We start from the raw sequence: 22,457 nt of genomic DNA on the forward strand, positions 1-22,457 counted from the left end.
ATAGAGCACTGAACGTCGAACTTGACTGTTGCGCCTTCTGAATTTCGAGGAAAAGTACTAATCCGGAAGTGAAAATGGGCTTGGGACGTCATAATTGCGGGTAATTTAAAATTTGACTATGGCGCCAAATTTGAATTTCGCTGCACTATACCGTGCGCTTAAAATTAGTGGAAAATGCAATGTTCTTTCAGTAATTATAGTACAAAAATAGAAAAAGTGACAAATCGAGGACCTTATTTAGCACTTTTTCAGGCCGATTCAAAACAGTGTTAAATTGGGACTTTTTTTGTCCCCATATTAAATAAATTCCTCGATTTGTTCCTTTTTCTCTTTGCGTACTATAATTTCTGAAAGACCCACATTTCCTATTAGATACATAGGTCTGAATTTCAGAAATTAAACAAGAAATATTTACAGAATGTACTACTATATTATAAGGGGAAATTATAGCAAAAAATAAGTTATGCAATAAATATTAACAGTTGTACACCCTTGTTAAAACATTAAATAAAAAATAAAAATTCTTCCAAATTTCTTAATGTATAAACTTAGGGACTTTGTTTTTTTTAAATTGAATTGTCGAAACAGTGGGCTGCTAAGGCAGTTGTGCATATAGGTCTCGGTCTAGGTTCCCGTCATGCCCCGCCAGAGCCCAACGGCCTTAGAGAAACCGATAAGGCTCTCTGGTCTGAAGGACTTAAAGTCACTCGGTACACTTGTCCAGCAGACCCTTCATTGACGCGACCGCAACGCATTTGGCGATACCAACTATGGATTCCGGCCCTATCGGCACATTCGCGAATCCCAATCTGGCAAGAGAGTCCGCTTCCTCATTACCTGCATGGCCTGTGTGGCCAGGTATCCAGACGAGCTGAACCCTGCAGCCAACCTGTACCAGTACCTGTAACTGTACCTTTTTTAGGACTTTTATACACTCTAGTACAAGCTTGGAGCTTACCTTTGCGGCCGTAATAGCCTTAATGGCAGCTCTGCTGTCCGAGCATATTGATACGACTATGTATTACGGTGTCCGCAGCTTGAAATTTTCTGTCTTCGGCCTGGAAGACAGTAGCGTGCTCCTCCAGCAACTATGCCCTACTGGTATGTGGGATCCCACCACAAAGCCCTGATCCAGCTCTGTTATTCATTCTGGAGCCGTCTGTGTACCAGATGGTCCCCCTATTTAGCAATGCAGGTCTGTTGGAATGCTGCCACTCCTCTCTGCCTGCAATGTGCGTCACGAATCCCTCGCAGTGCACAGTCACTGCAGCCATGCAGTCACTGCCCATCAGAAGGAGAGGACATTCCTGTATGGCCCGTGACCAAATTTTTGCGTGACCTCATTGCCTCGAATTGCACAAAGAGGTCCAGAGGCGGAAGGCTCAGCAGAGTCTCAAGCGCTCTCGTTGGCGCCGTCCGCATAGAACCCATTATGCTAAGACATGCAAGACGTCCATAATATAAAAATAATATAAAAACATATAAAATTACCAAGGAATTACCCCTGCTCAATTCACTAGTAGTGTTCCTTACTAAATATTCTACATTAAATAACTACCAACAAATTAGTAATTAAAAAGGGAATAAGTAAATATGTCAAAAGTAAAATTTACAGGAGTGAATTACCTTCAAAAATTTTAGACTCCAAGATTTGTATAAGATCCAAAATTGCTCATGGATTAAAACTGCTGAAATTACTCTTCTCTCAGGTTTCGCATTAAGTAAGTTTTGACATTGAGGCTGTCAAAAAGTATACAGACACAAGATGAATTCTGCTCCATATTGAGCCATTTATTTTGGAATCCAATGTCTAGAAAAAGAGATCATATTTTGAGGTATTAATTCATCAGTATATTCTGTTGTCAACTGCTGCTCTATGTGATCAAAAGTGGTCAGTTCTTTATAATCGTGATCTTTGAGATCACTTGAGAAATTTGTAAATGGAATATCCTATACATCTTGGACTAAAAGAAATTATTTTATTGATTTCAAATATATTATTCAAAATATTTGGTTACACAACACTAGTGTCAGTCTAAGAGACATTTTACTAAGTTAAGTATAATATTTTTTTATATAATGTTTTAAGAGTCACAGCAACTGAAGACATTTAACACCGAATGGGCCAGCCGAATAAAGCTAAAATATTAATTAAAGAGCTTACTTTAACCCAAGCAATTTATCATTAAATTAAGCTTAAGCTTATACCTCTGGTGGGGTCACTTGTTACGAAGACTATTCTATCTTACCTAGCCTGGGAGATTAACAAAAGGTATGGCATCTGGTTTGAAGGCCCCTGCTTGAATTGGGCTTGAATGTGGAGTACAATAATTTTCACAAGTATAGAATTTTTTATTACAGAGGCTTTTAAGGCTTAACAATCTAAACCCAAATATTAAACATATTGGTTATAAACATGTTGGCCTGTTAAAAAACCAGGCAATCTGTGCCTTTTGCTGTCCACAGATTTAACACAACAGCTTCTTCTTAGAATCAATTTCTCACTTTTGTGGTTTACATTTGCACTTTTCACAAAAAAACATTTATTGCAATAAATATTTATGCAAATGCAATGTCCCCAATGTCTATATTCGATTCAAAGTTTTTACTGTTTACATCTCAGTTCCTTTACAACAATATTATACACTGCTTTTTTTAGAAATTTTCCTGTATCCCCCGTGTCATAACACCCAAATGAAAATTAATCAAAGCTGGCACACAACACACTGAACTAAACAAGTGGAAAAATTTTGTGCGAAATATTTTGTTAAGATTTTTCACAAAATTTGATTAACGAAAGTTAGTTTTCCGGCAGAAGTAAAAAGAAGTCTGTGCAAGCTAAAGAACTGTGAAAAATGGCCGCATTTTATCTGATATAATTTGATGCTTGACAGTCCGTGCACCGTCGGTAAAAGCCGTAGTTTAAGTAGTTTTGCATTCTTAGCGCCATCTAAATTGAAAGTGGTAGACAATGGTAATGTAGAAACGGGTAGTCGGACTGACATTGTCTTTGATTTATAGTTCTTAGATGTTTTCAAAATCATAGACCTAATTACTTTTCTTTCAGATCAACATGTAAATTAAGTAAATTTATAGGGTACGTTAGTCCTTTGGAAAGATGGCACCTCGATTTGATAGTTGTCTACACGAACTTAATAAATATACCTGGACTGCTAATACATATAGCCCCCCCAAAAATGACCACTGGTGTCAAATTTTATCTGATGCAATGGAAGCTGAGCTAGAGAAGTACTTAATAGTGTTCTAAAATGTATTTTGGTCTGTTAACCAAAGAAGTTCGAAGATTGGGATTTGAATTTGCTATTAAGAACAACGTTGAAGTTCGTCAAGCTTGGCATGACAACTCAATGGCCTCAGGAGACTGGTTATCTGGATTTATTAAGCGTCATCCAAAGCTATCTTTGCGGACTTCCGAAGCAACCAGTCTGAGCAGAGCAACGAGCTTCAATCGGGAAAATGTATACAGATTTTTTGATCTATTGGAGGAAGTCATGGATAGGTACAAATTTGAATGCTAAGATATTTACAACGTAGATGAGACGGGGATTACTACGGTCCAAAAACCAGACAGAATAATAGCGAATAAGGGTGTAAAACAAGTGGGGAGTGTGACTTCTGCCGAAAGAGGTGCTTTAGTTACAATAGCCCTGGCTGTAAGTGCTAGTGGTTACAGTGTCTCCAATATTTGTTTTCCGTAGAAAAAATTATAAAAGTTATTTTGTTGCAAATGGCCCAAGCGGATGTATTGGAACTGCAAACAAATCAGACTGGATGATCCAAGAGGACTTCGTCAAATTTCTTGAACATTTCATAAAGCATACAAGGTGTTCAAAAGAACGACCAGTTTTGTTAATCCTAGACAATCACGACTCACATCTTTCAATTAGAGGAATAGATATTTGTAGGCAAAATGGTGTTATAATTTTATCTCTACCTCCATACTGTTCCCATAAACTTCAGCCCTTAGACAGGTCCGTCTATGGCCCACTAAAGAAATATGTTAATAGTTTGTGCGACTCCTGGTTAAGAAACAATCCCGGGAAAACCATGTCAATCTACGACATATCTGGTATTATGCGTGATGCTCTACCATTAGCAGCGACACCAAAGAATATTCAACCAGGTTTTCGAGTTGCAGGAATATATCCATTGAATAGGCACATCTTTAATGATGATGAATTCCTCTCTAGTTCTGTAACTGATCGCCCTGATCCTATCATTATCCAAGAAAATGATAATAATCCTCCGGGAAATGAAGAAACTGTTATAGAGAAGCCAATAATTAATATTGAAACCTCCAGAGATGGCTTAAAAACGCCTGACCCTAAGGAATTTGAAGTTGTTGCCGTTTCAAAATTCCCTACTACTTCAAATATCCCGCCGTCTTTTGCCCCTAATTCCAAACCTAACATCCTCCAAATACCAACTAGAGTTGAGTCGCCGAAGCCTGGTTCTTCACATGATATATCGCCGAGGCCTGATTGTCCACAGGATACCAAAAGTAATAAGCTCTATTTTAGCCCTTCAGATCTACGTCCATTTCCAATAGCTGGAATTCAATCAAAGCCGGCTGAAGAATGGATCAGATGTACCAAATGTCACCAATGGGCTCATAGTCTCTGTGTAGATGCCGATTTGTTCTTTGTATGTATCAACTGTGACTCAGATGACGATGCTTAATGGTTTAACAACCAGCCCGAAGGACCCAAACCAACCCCGTCACGGGGTTGGTTGTTACATTTGTCATTACTTGTTATAACCATTGACAGTTTATTTTGTGTTTGATATATATTTATTTTGCATTATTTGTTAGTTACAGAAAAGTATAAGCTAAATAAAACTATTATAAGATGTTCATAAAGTTTCAATAAAATAAAATTACAAGTATTTTTCTTCAAATTGTAACAACCAATCCCGGTCTCCCCTACACGAGCAACAACTCCATCCTTACCACTTCCAGAAAGTTCAAGGTATGACTGCAGTTGCAGTTGACTGCAGTTTTGTCGATGGTTTCTGGATCACATCATTGCACAACCAAATTTTTTACCATATGTTTTGTGGACCGATGAAGCCACTTTCACAAGAGACGGTATTTTTAATAGTAGGAATAGCCATGTTTGGGACGAAGAAAATCCTTATGCAATTTTTCCAAGAAAACATCAAAATCGTTGGCCTGTCAACGTATGGGCAGGCATTGTTGACGATTATTCAATTGGGCCATACCTTCTACCAGAACGGTTAACAGGACCTATTTATCTGCGTTTCTTGGAGGAAGTTCTCCCAGAACTCCTTGAAAATGTTCCACTAAACGTTAGACAGCAAATGTGGTTTCAGCATGATGAAGCGCCGGCTCTCTTTGCTGTACAAGTACGCGAGTATTTGGCTCAGCGGTTTGGGCACCGTTGGATTGCCAGAGGTGGAGCAGTTTCTTGGCCTCCTAGGTCACCCGATTTAACGTCGCTCGATTTTTTCTTGTGGGGACATGTAAAGTCTTTAGTCTACAAAACTCCAGTAGAATCAGAGCTAGATTTAATTGGACGAATAACAGTAGCATTTGAAATCATTCAAAACGACGATCACATTTTTAGTGTAGTCCGCCGAAATCATGTGCGCTGTTTAAATCGGTGTATTGAGGTTGGAGGAAGACATTTTGAACAATTGTTGTGATGGTATCATATACAAAAGGAAAAAATAAATGCATCAGATCCTATTTAGGTAATTAATATTTTTTCTAAATTTAAACGCGTCTTAGTGCCGTAGTGGCGTAGTGACACATTTCCGGACATGGGTTCCTATACTCAAATGGATTCTACTGTTGCACTGAACAACCCCTAGAAGTTTGATCCCATAGTTCTGAAACACCCTGTATTTGAAAAAAAAATTATCCTGGCATATTATGTATTAACAAAAATTTATATGTTTTATTTTTTAATTCTTGTGTACTCCATGTGAGCTAAAACATTTTCTAAGTATTGATATGTACATTTATGTATATTTAGTACATTTATGTACGTCCGCGGGACGTATCAAATGTACGTACTAACTACGTATCCAAAAGTACGTATTAAATACGTTAATTTTATCACAATGGACATATGGACATAAATATGACATAAAAATTACGTACCCAGTACGTATGATGCTGTTCGGGATAGTATCAAATTAAGATCTCGCTTCAACTTTCTTATTTAAAAAACTACTTTCTTTACTGACAAGGTTAACCTTTTGTGGGTAATTGGTTTATTCAGACATTTTAATTTTAAACTTCATTTTACCTTATTTTGTTGAATAAACTTAATATTATTATTAGAAGTTGCTCTTGAAACCCACTAATAAATCCATATAAAAAATGCTTAAAACAACAAAACCCTATTTTGTTTTTTTTTTAAACTTATTTTCCCTTCCTCAAGCTAGGATTAAAAAAAAACGCGCGACATTATTTAATCAGTCTTCGCCAATCCGATATAAAAGTCCAAAGTGGGCAGAGATTTCCGACAAAGGTCGCAAATCAGAGTGCCGCAAGAAGTGGATGTTCCTCCGGAGGACGATGCTTACGGACGCATGCGATACCGGCACGTTGAAAGTTGCCGCCAGTCATCCTCGTTGTCGTCCGCTTTACCATTTCAACAGTCACAGCAGCCGAAGACATTTAACACCGAATGGGTCAGCCGAAGTCGAGTTTCCATCATCCCTTTCTTCTTTGGCGTTAGCCAGAAATGCCAAGAACGCTGCATTGGTAAGTTTTTCTTTTTTTTTTAAGTTTTTCATGTTACGCATTAATGTTAAATACTGGATGATTAATACTTAGGTGATTTTAAGAAGAAAAGTTGAAATACACTGATATCCTAAACCTCGTAATTTTTGAGCTACAGAGTGTTAGTTTTAAGAAAAAAATTGTTTTTTATTTTAACTTTATTAACTTCTTTTATAAAATTCGTTCAAGTTCTTACTAAGCATGAAATGCATTTTTTTAATTTAGAAGTTTTAACCTGGAGAGAGCGGAGCAGAAATTATTTTTTTGAAAAGATGATAATGTTTTTTGCTAAATAAGTTTTATGTTTAAAATCTCCATTCATTTTAGCGCAGATTTGGTATCTTCACTTTTTTCGGCCGACGTGTGATTTTTGTATAAAAAATAAGAACGATTTTTATGCATATGATTGCATTATTTTTAGGAAATATATATTATTTTTCCTTATTTTTATTCAGACTGCTTTTGATATTTTATAATTATTTTTTATCGAAGACATACGAAAAGGATAATTATTTTTACTAAAAAGTTATTTTAAATCAAAATTTCAAAAATAAAATGTTGCACTGTTACACGCAAAAAATATTTATTTAATATCCTCGAAACAGTCGAAACAGCCTTAGAATGTTTAATTTTTAACATCTTTAGATCTCTAAAATATTCATTACATATTTTCGAAAAATTTAATGAACATGTTTAATTTGTGTGTTTAATGTGCACTATACCTGTGAAATATTTATTAAACATGCTCGATACAGTGTTGGAATGTTATTTTTTTACCCTATTTTTGCATATTTAATAAAAATTTTTGAAACATATATTAAATGTATTTAATTTCTTGCACTAATATTGCAATTTTAAATTATTTATTTAATATCCTTGAACCAGTCAAAATAGTCCTGGAATATTTAATTTTTAACCAATTTTTACATATTTGAAATTATCGAAATATTTATTAAACGTGTTTCATTTTGGCACTATATTCATAATTTTTAAATATTTATTAAACAAATGGATATATTTTGGGAATGCTTAATTTTTAGATTATTTTGCATATTTATCAAATATTTTCTAAATATTTATAAAATATATGCCAATGTTTTAAATTTGAGTTTGGTGAGTCTGGAGGAACGCATCAAACTCCAGGTGTCCTTACCTCTTTTTGGATATTTCAAATAATTATTACATATTTTCGAAACATTTATAAACATGCTCACATGTTTCAATGTTTTTAAAATGTTTTTTTTTCACTATTTTTTTTAAATTTTAATTCTTTATCTTTAAAATATTTGTGTAATATGCGGTTGAATTTTGCACCGTTTTTATGAAATATCGATAATAGTAACTTGTTGTACTTGTACAATAGTTATTAAATATATTCTTAAGATTTTTCAATTGTTTAACTGTTACATTTAAATTCTTATTAAAAAAAATTATTTAGGCACACTTTTTTGCAAACTTCAATTATTTGTTAAAAATTCTTGAACTGTTTTTATTGACAACATCTATTATATAGTCTTTTTTCATGTTTTTTTTTTTAATATTTTTGTGAACATATTTAATATTTTAATTTTTAGCTTATTTTTGGTAACTTTGAATTATTTATTAAAGGTATTTTACCTTTTTAAAATATTATTTTTTTTGAAATATTATAACAAATAATTTTTATTGAAATTTAATTTTTCATTATTTTATGTTTGACTGCATTAAATTGTTTATTAAACGCATTATTCAGTTATGTTAGTAGTTTGGCTGTTGTACTATTTCTTCCAAATATGAATTAATCACTAAAAATGTTTGTAAACTAAAAAATAAAAGTTCATAAAGAAATATATAGCATCCGTTCCACTCTTTCAGAAAACCGAAAATAATATGACAGGTGTCAGTAATGTTTAGCAGGGTCCATATGCATTAATTTCCCATAGAATTAATTTGAACACTTAATACGATTGAACATTTATCTCAGTATATTTACTCTGCAAGCGAAATAATAAAAATAAATTCAACAAATAAAAAGTTTACACGTAAAAAGTCCCTTTCAATAAAATCTATTAGATACAGGGACAAACTCATATAAAAATTAATTTACAAAGACAAAGCAGAATCCAAGAAAAATGTGATAAATAATAATTGTGAATCTTGATATGTTTGTTCTTCTTTAAATCAACTTCTATCAGAAGTTTGCTATCAACAGCAAGGACCTTGTTGGCTGCAGCTCTGAGCAGTTGAACATTGCAACAATCAACCATTCTCTTAAGTTCTTCAGCCAGAATACCCGGCGTCTGCCGACGCTTCACTTTCCACTAATTCTTCGCTGGACTATCAGGTGTGACAGTACAGAAGTACACACCTCTATATAACCCAGATATTGAAGCTTTCTTTTTTATGGTGTTAATGATTTATCACACCTTTTGCATATAGTGAAATACTTCGGCATTAGTAATTTGATCGGTCCAGGGAATACGCCACATTATACGGTAACACCACATTTCAAAGGCTTGTAGTTTGTCCACGTAATTTTCCTTGATGGTCCATGTTTCAGTTCCGTATAAAAGCGTGGAAAAAACGTAATATCGCAACATCCTTATCCATATCATTATCTTTAAAATAACTTTTTCATTTTTATAAATTTTGGTCTGGCTATTTCTATCCTCATTATTATTTCTTTGATTTGGTCACCCGATTATTCTATCCAAGTTCCTAGATATTTATATGGCACATTCACTATCAGGGTGTTTGCTACCTGGGGTCATTTACTTATCCCAGATACCTCCGAAACCAAAAGGATTAAGCTCTGTGGTCTGTGGGGGGCCTTTTCGGTGCCCTTAAGTGACCTGAAATGTAGAGTTATCTCCTAGGAATTTTCGGGTGCTGCGAGCAGTTGCCAGTAGTACTGCTTTTTGCATGTGCTTATATAGATGTTCGCCAGTTCCTAGTTGTTTAAGGTATTCTAGTAGACTCTTTGGTATTACACCCGTTGTCGATATAACAATTGGGATGGTCTGAACATTATCCATTCTCCATTGCCTTCCGATTTGAATTTCTAGATCTCTGTATTTGGCGATTTTCTCAGTGTGTTTCTCTTGCAGATTATTGTTGTTCGGTATGGATACGTCAATTAGAGTTGTTTTCCTGGAAATTTTATCTATTAAAATAAGATCTGGTCTATTATGCCTTACATGTTGATCGGTAAGTACACTGCGGTCCCAATATAACTTATATCGGTCATTTTCCACTACAAGTTCTGGAGTATATTTATAATACGGAACCTTCTCTGTTGTAATAAGTTCCAACTTCATTGCCAACTCTTGATGTAAAATTTTCCCAACTGAGTCGTGCCGTTCTTTGTATTCTGTCGCTGCAAAGGCCTGACATCCTCCTATTATGTGCTGGATTGTCTCTGATGTTTGGCATCCATACCGGCATTTGTCGTTTTGTACGGACGGATCTCTGACGATGTGCTTGAGATAATTTCTTGCTGGTATAACCTGATCTTGGATGGCGAGTAGAAAACCCTCGGTTTCTGGAAACATCTTGCCTGATACCAACCAATAGTTCGACGAAGCAGTGTCGACATGATTTTGGCTGATCTCATTAGGATGCCGCCCATGAAGGGGCTTCTCCATCCAGATGCGGAGTTTTTCCTGGTCCGTATGATGGTAGCTGCGCGCTTCCTCGCTCTTAAGTTGTAGAGGAGTGGAATCGTCTATTTGATTTATTGCGCGATGCAGCGTGGAATTTTCTCCTTGCCTGTAAAAATAGGATCTTAAGTTAGTGATTTGTTTTTCAAGTTGTTTACCCAGATCTATTAATCCTCTTCCTCCAAGGTGGCGGGGAAGCATTGTTCTTTCAGTGGCACTTCGAGGGTGGTGGTTGTGCGTTTTAGTAAGTAGGGTCCTCACTTTTCTTTGTAGCCTTTCTATGTCTGTCCTACTCCAATTAATTACCCCAAAAGAATAACTAAGAGCTGAACATGCGTAGGAGTTAAGTGCCTTAAACATATTATTGCTGTTGAGATTGGTTCTCAAAACTTGTCTTACCCTTTTCACAAACTCGTTAGTCAGTTCTTATTATTATTATTATTATTATTATTATTATTGATTTTTGCCTTGCGGCAATCACACTCCCGTTTTACGGGGAACATTCACTTATCCCAGATATCTAAGATATCAAAAGGATTAAGCTCTGAGGGGACTCTTTCCAGGTTGTCGGGCCCTGGATGGTGTTCGGTCTTCTGTACCCATGAACTTTCTGACGACCCGTGCTGTCCCCAGTAGCACCGCTTTTTGCATGTTTTTGTAGTGGTGCTCACTTAGTCCCAGTTGATTGAGGTTCTCTACAAGGGTTTTTGGTATAAGTCCAGTTGACGAGATTATTATCGGAATTGTTTGAACATGCATGGAGCATGTTCCATTGTCGTCTGATTTGCCCTTCAAGATATCGAGATTTGATGATCTTTTCGTGGTATTTTCCTTGGAGGTTATTGTTATTAGGTATAGTAACGTCAATCAGCGTGGTTCTCCTTGGTCGCTTATCCACCAGGATAAGATCTGGTCTATTGTTGACAGTTCTTTGGTCGATGAGAAGAGTTCGGTCCCAGTACAATTTATACTCGCCATTTTCAAGAACTGGCTCTGGAGTATAATTGTAATATGGAACTTTGTCCGTCCTCAAGAGGTTCAGTTTAACTGCAAGTTCTTGGTGCAGTATTTTTCCCACGCAGTCATGACGTGCCTTATACTCAGTTTGGGCAAATGTTTGACATCCTCCTGTTATGTGTTGGATGGATTCTGTCACTTGGCATCCATATCGACATTTGTCACTCTGTACTGAAGGATCCGTGATAATGCACTTCAAGTAGTTTCTAGTTGGAATAACTTGGTCTTGTATGGCCAAGAGGAAACCTTCGGGAAACAGTTGTTGTAATAATTTAAACAATTATTATTATTATTATTATTATTATTATTGGCAAAAATATTTCTGAAAAAAGTCATTTAAAACAAAATCTTAATACTTACATAATAATTCAATACACAATGCCAGGGTAAATTTATTTATAATGCTAGTAATAAAAATAAGAAACCTTTTGCAATATTTTTTGATTTAGTCAAAGCCTTTGACACCGTTTCACATATATAAAAAAATAACTATGGAATAAGGGGACTAGGCCTTGATTTATTAAAAAATTGTTTTGAAGATCAAAAACAATTTGTTTGGAGAAGTACACAGTGATTTTGAAAAGGTTCAATGTGGTGTTTCGCAAGAAATTGTAATCGGGCCACTTTTCTATTCAATATAAGTTAATCCTTTTAAACCTAGCTACACCCAGTCTATTATTCTCATATGCACATAATACAGACTTTTCTGCAGGGTAATACCTGAGACCCTGCAGCCTAAGCTCGCCACTATTTAGTTTGCGAGAGTACGCGGTTAGTTGAATGTAAACAGATTAATATCGATAAAACAATATAAACAAGTTTATGTGTCTTAAGTGTCTTTCTAAGCAGATAATGGGTAGATGTGCTGATTTAGGCGTTTTATTTGATTAGAATATCAACTGGAATCTGTTCATATACTAGTTGAAATTAATAAAGCCCAAATTCGAAATTTCTTAAAGTTAGGTTAAGTTTTATCATTTCACCAACTGTTATAAAAATACTATCCATCCTACTAGCTGAGTCTATTAATATAGGTAGTAGATATAAGATAACATAGAATATTTTAAATAATACACAAAATTATCTCCTTGAAGTAATTTATAAAAACAAATTTAGATACGCCACTGAACTTCTATTTAAGGATGCACAGATTTGAACACTGTAGCAATGTAACTCAATATTAAAGAATTAATGATGAATAAAGATAACATTTATTCACACGATTTATTATCAATTTGTGTCTGAACTTTGGAACTAGCCTTTTACCGTCATTACATTTTTCTTACGACAACATATTCCTGGAGTACTACGTACTACCAAAGTACTACTTTTTGAAAAAGATAACACTTCTTGCGAAACTTAAGAATACTTCTTTCATATTTTTCATGTGCTCTTTAAACGACTTGCCTACCACAATGAGCCAAGCAAGTTTTCCTTAACAGTCCTCTTACAATTCTCCATCCGTCGTTCAGAATTCATGTTGTCCAACTGCCATAATCTGCCGTAACAGCTGTTTTTTTCTCGATCTTGAGAAGCCAACTTAACTTTTCAATATCCGTTCTTCAAATTATTCAATATCTTGATCACATTCTTACACAACAATCGGTAATCAACGGAGAATCTAGTTGAACCATACTTCCAATTTTCAATACTGCCAATCTCATTAATGTATAGTTGGATTCAAGAAGACGTCGCTGTCTTTTTTTATGCATTCGTGTGTATACATCAAAACTTGTTCAGCATTCGGCGCATTCCATCTAGCTCATTTAGATCAGTACCGAACCATTTTAAAATCCCGAAAGGTCATGTAGGTCAGGGTAGTTACCGCCTAAGTGTTCTTCTTCCTCATCCAATACCTACGTAATGCATTAGTTTTATTTCCCAATTGAAGCATTGAATGATCTCAATCCAAACAGTTTTACATTCTTTCCCGCCACATGTGGTATTAACGTGGTTTATTTAATCTGTCAAGTTTCTTCATAAGACAATCTTAAAGGTCTCGTTCCATTCGTTAGTTAACTGGTTCGTGGTAACGCCGGTTCATGCTCAAACCCATGAGAAAGCATCTGAAATCTTGGCTTTTGTGGTGGTCTATTTTAAGGATGTTAATAGTAGCTGGTACTTCATCAACAGAACTATTTTTTACTCTTTGTAGTTCATAAAATGGATAAACAGAAAAATATTAATAAATTACATAGAAATGAATGATAGCAAACAATGAACAAGAGAAAAAGGTATAGAAATAAAAATGAAAGGTATATGTTAAATGTTATCGGAAATATGTTGTGTGTAACTACAATTATAAAGCTGCAATAAATGTGTACAAAATTGCATATTTAAACAAGTAAACAAAACTTGAATAGAATTTAATTGATAGAAAACGTGTTGTTGCTGATTTATTTAGAAATAGGTATGATAAACTCAATCATTTTCTCTCAATCAGGATCCAAAAATTATCGTGCATAAATTCAGTTATCCTAACTCTTTTCCTAGATTCTGTGGAAGAAATTTTCAGGATTATCATGAAGTTGTTAATTATATTTTCTGTGACTGATAATTTTTTATTTCCTAAATTCCAATACTAATTCATAGTGTCAAGCGTCCGTCATGTTCAATATTGGGGTACTGTATTATCATTGGTATGAACACATATAATCTGGCCTTCTTTAAATATAGAGATAATACTTCAGCTAGATGGCAGATTTTATAAATCTAGCACATCATTGCACAGAGAAAATGCAGGGTTAGGCTTAAGTGAAGACAGATTCGATACTTTATCTGTTCGGCTTTTTCAAAGACCCTCTAAGTATTCGCTGGATGCTCAGAAGAATAACCGTTTTGCAAAATGTTTGTTTTGGTTGCCAATATGTATATTCTATCTTAGTTAAAGATCCAAATAAAGTCACATCAGTCTCATTTCCACTGTCACGCAAAGAAAAAACTAACTGCTCTGTTTGATATAGTCTTCTCTTGTAAAACTTTAATCTGTTCAGTTGTTGTCTTAATCGTGCCAGATGCCAAAGAAAGAGTAATTTCATCTATAACGTAGATTAGCAGCTTATAGCATTGATCTTAATATTAAGCCTTACATATTATACTATATTGACCTGTTCTCTTTTGTTATCAGACTCATTGATGCAGGTCACAAGTAGATTTATCTAATTCATTTATTCATTATAGTCTTAAAACCCTGATTAATCTTATTCATTAATTTTAAACTTTTTTTAATAGGCTTTTCCTGGACTATCTTCTTAGTATCAAACCAAGTAATAAGATATCAATTTCATATATACATACTTGTCTCTGTATGCTGTAATCTTTGATCAATAGTTCAGTTTAACTGCTGACACTGATTTTCATTTTATTATATGCTTATAATAATATACTGCCTATTCTATGTATATCAGTAATAAAGTTACCATGCTATTTCGCAAAACAAGTTATTGTATGAAGCGAATTTCATTTATATACTTATCCCTATATTTGTCATTAAAATGCACGATGCACAAATTGCACTCATCAGAACATCTTGTTTACCAGTTCATGTGTAGTTTCAGGCGCGTTATAAAAAGCAAGTAATTCCATAAAATTGACTTAAAAATTAATGTCAAATTACCCTCAATTTTTATTTCCGTTTGCACGCTTTCTTTAATTGGATATTGTAGGGAACTTGATTACAGAACTGCTTGGCTCATTAGTCGGTATATTATTTAGCTTGATCTTTGTTGATATTCTAACCTAGTGAAGATATTAAAATAATGTGATGAACAAAAAAAAAAAACAGATAAGGTGGAGAAGTAAGAGACCTTCATGAGTTTTCTACAAATTTATGAGTTTTTTTTAACGTATAAATGAAAAATGAAACTAAAAGACATTTTTCCTTTGTCGGTAGCAAAATGATAAGGTAGGTAAATGATAGGTGATAATAGCCTCTTTTAAACATTGCCCTTCATTTATTATTTTCGTTGTTCTTTATCAGATAATTTGGGTTTCCTTTGGCTGCTCACCTTTTATGTACTATTATGAATTAAGTAGCTTGCTTTTTTATGAATTAATTTGCTTCAACTTGTCAAACTGATATGAATTGACTTAATGTTTTCTTGGAAAAATCTTCAAACATAATTTTAGTTGTATACAAATAGAATCAACTTTTGTATTATTTCCGTGTTAAAGGTTTATGTAATCAATAAAATACATGATCAAAATTAAAAAGTATCTGAAAAAATATTATTTTAAAAATTTTAATTTATTTGTGAAAAAAACCTTTTGTGGTATGAATTAAAATGTAAATGAAATTATAAGAAATATTACAGTTAAAACGTAACTAAAGGACACTTATTTTGACCCTTATATCTGAAATTATTTATTTAGAGTTTAGAATTATTTATTAAGTTTAAATTACGCGGGAATTTATGCCAGACTACCTACTTCCTCTGCTGAGTAGGGAGTCAACCACAAACCCAACCAAGTCGCCTCATGTATTATACAATCGAGGCTTGAAATTATTCTGGTCAGCCGTGGAAGACGTTGCGAGCTTTCTTGAATTAACACAAGAATTTCATTGTCTGGTACAATATGCATATATTAAATACGGGTAATATCGCGAGAAAAATGAAGCCAACATAGAGCGATAGGTATATTAGAGGACCATGTTATGTACGACCAAAAAAAATAGAGCTCTACGGTATAAAGCTTCTAGAAGAGTCAATGATTGGAATAATTATAAAAACCTGAGAAATCTAACAGTTATAAACAAATTTTTTTCAGAGTTTTTGATTGCTTCCCAAAATAGTAGTCGTAAAACATGGTCTACACTTCGCAGTTTAAATATCCATACTTTAGATTAAAGAACACTTATTTTGCCCAATTTTTCCAAATTGTAAATAACAATTGTATTAATAAAATAAACTTAATAAATATAATTCTAATCTTTGTAATTCAACTTATAAATTTTCCTTTAAGCTAACAGACATTAAGGAAATTAATACAATTTTGCACCAAGCTAAAAAAAGATTGGATCCGTGATAAGGATAATAAATAATAAATTGTTGTTTTGAAAACAGTTACTTCCCTCTTGCATAGAAGACCGCTATTGGAATTCCACTTGCTAAAGTTGTTGATCCTAATAATTTCTCTGACATGCGTATTATAAGTATTCTGCCAGCAGCGTCTATAAAATTTTTGAAAAAGTTCTGTATCAGCAAATTCACGATTATTTCTTAAATAACAAATTATTATCTAATACTCAGTGTGGATTTATGGGTGGACTTAGTACAGCTACAGCTCTTGATAAAGTAACCAATGATATTTTTGAAACGTTACAGTATTTGCACTTCTTGATTACTCAAAGGCCTTTGATATGATCAACCATTGCCTTCTAGTATCCAAGCTTAAATATTTTGTATTTTTGGAAGAGTCAGCTTCTTTGATTGAGTCATATTTGTCTGAGAGATATCAAAAGATTTGCTAAAAGATAAATTTTCTGAAAAACTCTTCTTTTTCTAAAAATCATTACTTTTTATAATTTACACTTCCAACATCCTAACATTCTTTAAAAAATGCCATGTCATGCGTTATGCTGATGATACTCAACTGTATATATCTTTTAAACCTGATTCACTTGCTGAGGCCTCTGACTCTTTAAATAATGAGCTTTAACTAATATGCGAGCTATCGCATGAACATAATTTAAATTTAAATTTAAAAAAATGATTCACAACTAGAATTTAGCGAGCATGTAGACCTCGCTGAATCGAGCTAATCGAGCTAACTAAAAGGCGGAGGGCATTTTCTAGGTTAAAAATCCTTTTTACCAATAGGCACTTTGTAAAATTTAAACTTAGAAAAATATTAACAGATTCGCTTGTCCTTTCAGTCTTTAACTACTGTAAATTTGTATACGATCCTTACCTTGATGTGCTTCATAGAAATATGATACAGGACATGCAGAATGCCTGTGCTCGTTTAATTTTTTACTTAAAAAAACATGATCATATCTCATAAAATTATTGACTTGAAATGCCGTATTGAAAACAGATGGAAATATCATTTATACAATTGCACCCATAAAGTTTTAGCCAACCATGATTGCAAAGCATTTAAAATACGTTGTTCCATACATTCTGTAAGCAATTAAGACAAAGTATTCTATACCTCGTTTTCGTACATTTTATACTAGGTCTTTTCCTATAACGCAATAAAGTTACTCAAGTCACTTCCGGATGAACTTCGATTGCATAACCTTAATAAATTTAAATTTAAAACACATTTTTTTAATGTACAAATCAAGTCCCCGGTAAGCATATGATCTGTAAAATTATTTAAATCTAATATGCTTGACTATGGCTGCATTCTGCGCCAATAATAAACAATAACTTTATACTTTTCAATCTCTCACCTTTTTTATGGTAATCTATTGGTTAGTAACCAATAGACGTTTATTATTATTACATTTGCGCCATTATAATTTTTTTTTTTGAAAACTTTTAGATTTCCTTTTATTTTGCTTTAAATTGTATATAGATATATGCATGGATGGTTAAGTAGAATCTCATTCATTTGCTAGACTTCGCCAGCCTGCATTTTATTTAAAACAAATGGATACTTTTTAATCTTCAGTTCTTTAATATTGTAACTTTGTGTGGTTTGAATAAAGGCCTTATTTATTTATGTTATAACGCTATTTCACAGTCTATTCGCAGTGGAACTGGATGGTCTGCGCTTGCTTAGAAAGTACTTATCGTTGATATTCCGAAGCTTGAAGCTTCCCATAGTATGGGTATAACTAGTTCAAAGGATTTCACACAATTGCTCATGCGCACTGGAGAATTTTCCACAGTGGAAACTTATGCCAAATTTACATTTGGGATTATAAGTTTGATATGGTTTTCTTTCTTGGTTTCAAAATTTGTTAATGGGACGCTAATAGCATTGGGTTCATAGGCATATATTCGGCACCAATTAAAAATTATCTAGACGGAGAAGGATATTTTGCCAGTGGTGAACTCTCTTCAAAAGATGTCAAGTGTTATAACAATATAATAGAACTTTAATGTCACTACTAAACCCGAACTTAGTAACTTTTAATATTCTACGGATGATTCTTCAGTCCAAGTCCCCCATAGGCTAATTTAGGTATCCGCAGTCACATCCTTAGTTACCACAATTTTCCTGAGAAAAAACAGAGACTGAAATACCTCAGTGCCGCTCTCACTGAGGTATTTCAGTCTCTGGCTTCAATTTTTCTTCGTAACCAGAGAAGTGCATTAACCGGAGCACCTATCTGATTTTGCGGGCTCAGTACCTGAAGAGATAATCCCTATGTAATACCTCAAACGAACTGATAGAAACAAATAGATTTTTCGACCATAACTTTTTTAAAGTTCATGCTTTGGTTTTATATGCCTGACTTGCGTATCTCCATGTCCATCGATTTCCATGGCAATGAGCAAGTTGATTAAAATTACTGATTTTTATGGATTTAGGATCCAATAAGGAACATTATTTATGGCCTCTAAGATCTTATATTAGTAGTCTGAAGCAGGTTGTAGTTTTAGTGATATTCGTACATCCATACCTACATGTCACTCTCATTATATCTTTAATCTTTAGCTTTTTTATCTTTCATTAGGTTGCTGCACATACCTTCTTAGGCAAGAATCTATCGTGGTTTTCACCATCAACATCTCTTCCTAGTGGGCAGTTCTCTTCCCACCTAACAGGAAATTCTCCTCTTAAGGCTCAAATAGGTGTAGTGCATGGCAGCTAATTGCAAACTGACGAGGATAAGTGCTTCAAGGCGTTGTCCTAGCAAACTAAGGCGATTTCATAGGCGGGCTAGTCGACTTTGTATTACTTCCATTTGATGTTTTGAAGATCGTTATTGCAGAGAAGCGTCAAATCCTCCTTAATTTGAGCATTATCGCTTCTTGATGGTTTTCATGCGTAATATTGCCAACTTATTGTATACTTTTGGAATTCGGTAATTCTGTGTCCTTAAGATATGTTTTTTAGTTCACAAGAAATCTCCAAGACTTTATCCCTTAATACTTTATACTCTGTTAGCCAGATCATCCGAAGCTCATCGTAACTTCATGCTACTTTTTTTCCTAATACATTTGGAAATCACCTAAAAGGTTAGAATATTCGAAATTCTTTTATATTCGGATGGCAGAATTTCTTATAAAATATATAAACTGGGCTAATACATAACTTGAAAATCGTAGCTAGTGAGATAATTTTTCTACTTACCCGACTAGATGTATTTTCTTGCATTATCATATTAAAAGATAAATTCTGGAGCCATATTTTCAGACTTGATAGATAGAGATCTTCGTCATACTTCTATGCTGCTATTGTTCCTTGTCGATTAAGTGCTTGGGGACTTCTAATTTTAAGTATTAAAAGCCTTATCCAAGACAAATTTGTCATTTGCATCTCCCACTCGTCATTTGTGAACATAAATTTACATTGCATTGGATGTCAATTTTCTAGCTTCGGCCATTTTCACCTGCTTTTATGAAGAAGTTCAGGAATAGTACGGTGAGGATAAAGTAATCGCCATGTCTTCAGAAAACCTGGCAAATTTAAAAAAAGAAAGGAGATTACTTATTATCTGTCATAGAGCAGCCCTGAGAAGGAGATAAAACAGATTTGCGACTAATTTCAAGGCTTTCAAACTGAAGTCCCTAAATATTGATTTTATGAACTAGTAAGATGTTGCATCATTTTCAATAGTTTATCGATATCAAAAAACTCAGGAACTTCGAAGAAGTTATCAACATCCAATTCAACAATTTTTTCAACAAATTCCTTCACTCAACCCGCGTAATGTGGGAAATCTTAATTTATCCGAGGTTTCTCCGATATAAAGATATAAAGGTTTAACAGTATCTGAAACTTGGCTAGTATATCTCAAGGACAGAAACAGCAAATTGTAAAGCTTTTGCAAATTTCTTCGGTATCGTCTTTAACAGCTCCACTCCATTTGCTGATTTTAGCCATTTACAATCTGCTTCTCAAAATATTCATATCTATGAATTAAATCATGTGGATCTATTATCATCCTTAAAAAAACTAAAAAATAAAGAGACTACAGGGTTTATCATCGTTCGCTCTTTTCTCCTACGTGATTGTGCTTATGCATTCGCTGAACCTCTGTGTATACTTTTCAATTTGTCACTATGTACAAGCATTTTTTCCCAACTTCTGGAAACAAGCAAAACTATCGCCCAATCTCTATTTTGTCCAATATTTCTAAAGTCTTTGAAATCTGCACTTGTAGCAACCTGCTTCATCAAATTAAACTTCTTATTTTAGCTAATCAGCATAGTTTTTTTCAGTGTAGATCAACAGTCACTAATCTAACATCATTTCTGCGGAACGCATCTGAAGCTATAAACTGCAAATGCCAATTTGATGTAATCTACATAGATTTTGCTATGGCCTTCGATAGATTGGACCATGGAATTCTATCGAAAAAGCTTTATTTACCAAATCGGTTTTTATGAACATCTAAGTTTTTCATTTCCTATCGCAATTTGTTGACTTTAATGGGTTTAGATCATCTAATTACATTATTTCAAGTGGCGCCCCCCAGGAAAGCAATCTTGCTCCATTTGTGTTTTTGACTTTTATCAATGACATTTCCACGAGTATCGGTAGTGAGTTTCTACTATTTTTGAAGAAGATTTAAAAAAAAAATCTTTCGTCTTGTTAATAGTCGCCATGACTGCACGTAGCTTCCGGCTGATCTGGTTTATGATTGGTGTGAAATTAACAGACTCCCACTTAATCCTCAGAAATATAAGAAGCTGTCAATTTACTTGTTCAAAGATGAGATTGACGTTGCTTAGGTAATAAATGATACCACAATTCCAAATTGTGACTCATAGACCATAGGCTTCGTTATAAGAACAACAGAACTGTTTCCTAATACTTCAAGCAGGACAATTTTATTTAACTCCCTAGGAAAATCTGAACTACTGTAAGCCTCTCTATATTGCATACATGTAATTGGTTCAATGATGTTCATCTAAGGATTGATGTTGATCTGTTTGGCATGACTTTGAATTATTTCAAATCTGTTATTTCAGATAGAATTAGATTGTAAGTTATTAAAGTATTTAATGCAACGCCTACTATTAGTTTTATGCTGTATCAGTTATTGAGTTTGATATTGTTATTTGTTGCATTTATTGTATTATCTGTCGATATTTCACTAATTGTCTTATTATTAAGATTTGTTGCCTGTTGGACAATAAAACTTTGAATTTGAATTAAGCTCCGTGGGGGCTCTTTATATGTTATCTCTAAGAAGTATATTCTACAAGCATTCGAGTGCTTCAGATAGTTAAAGATAAAACTACTCTTTGAATTATTTTAAAAAGATGGTCGCCAACTCCCAGTGGCTTGAATCATTGGTATCTATCTATCAAGTACCCTCTTTGGTATCTCTGTTGATGATATATTGCTTTCACAACAGGTACAATTCCAAACCACTGGGATGGTTTGGACAATTCTTATTCTCCACCGTCTCTTAAAATTTGTTTCAAGGTTTCAATTATGACTGGCCAATGATTAATACTGACCTTACTAGGTCAAGTCAGATATCAGATTCGTAAGAGATGGTGATGTTCTGTTGTTCATTTAGTTCTTTGTATTTATGACATGACATCCATCTCTGAAATTTTGGATTTTCTCTTATTTTATATCCATAGTTACAATTGACGTTATATATTCATGACTCTTTGACAATGTATGTACATCAAATAGTTTTTTTTGAAATTAACTGATCTTGGATAGCCAGTAATAAGTCTTTGGTTTCTGGAAACATTCATCCAATCCACAGTTGGACACGAATTTGTGGACAAAATTGTGTTGGTCGTCTCATTGAGGTGTCGTTCAAGGAGAGCCATTGCCATCCATATACTCTTGAACTAGTGAAATCTGATCTTGAAATAAGTCAATCATGCCTTCTGGTTGGTTTCGTGATATTCTTACATAATCTGCCATAATAGGCTATATGG

At 34.0% G+C, this 22,457-nt stretch overlaps 1 protein-coding gene and 1 long non-coding RNA gene across 2 annotated transcripts in view; one reads left to right on the top strand and one right to left on the bottom strand.

Moving 5' to 3' along the window:
• Positions 1 to 416: 416 nt before the first annotated feature.
• LOC126746566 (uncharacterized) lies at positions 417 to 3,191 on the bottom strand. The gene is made up of 3 exons (XR_007663932.1): positions 2,250 to 3,191; positions 959 to 1,810; positions 417 to 907 (listed from the first exon to the last, which is right to left on the bottom strand). It is a non-coding gene; the product is annotated as an uncharacterized LOC126746566 (long non-coding RNA).
• An 11,956-nt stretch (positions 3,192 to 15,147) lies between these two features.
• The window catches only part of LOC126746547 (sodium-dependent dopamine transporter), a 98,587-nt gene continuing 91,277 nt past the window's right edge, over positions 15,148 to 22,457 (top strand). The window contains exon 1 of the mRNA XM_050454855.1: positions 15,148 to 15,334. The gene's annotated coding sequence lies outside the window, so the exon portion shown is untranslated. The remainder of the gene's footprint in view (positions 15,335 to 22,457) is intronic.

This window comes from Anthonomus grandis, chromosome 17 (genome assembly GCF_022605725.1).
Source record: "Anthonomus grandis grandis chromosome 17, icAntGran1.3, whole genome shotgun sequence".
NCBI lineage: Eukaryota > Metazoa > Arthropoda > Insecta > Coleoptera > Curculionidae > Anthonomus > Anthonomus grandis.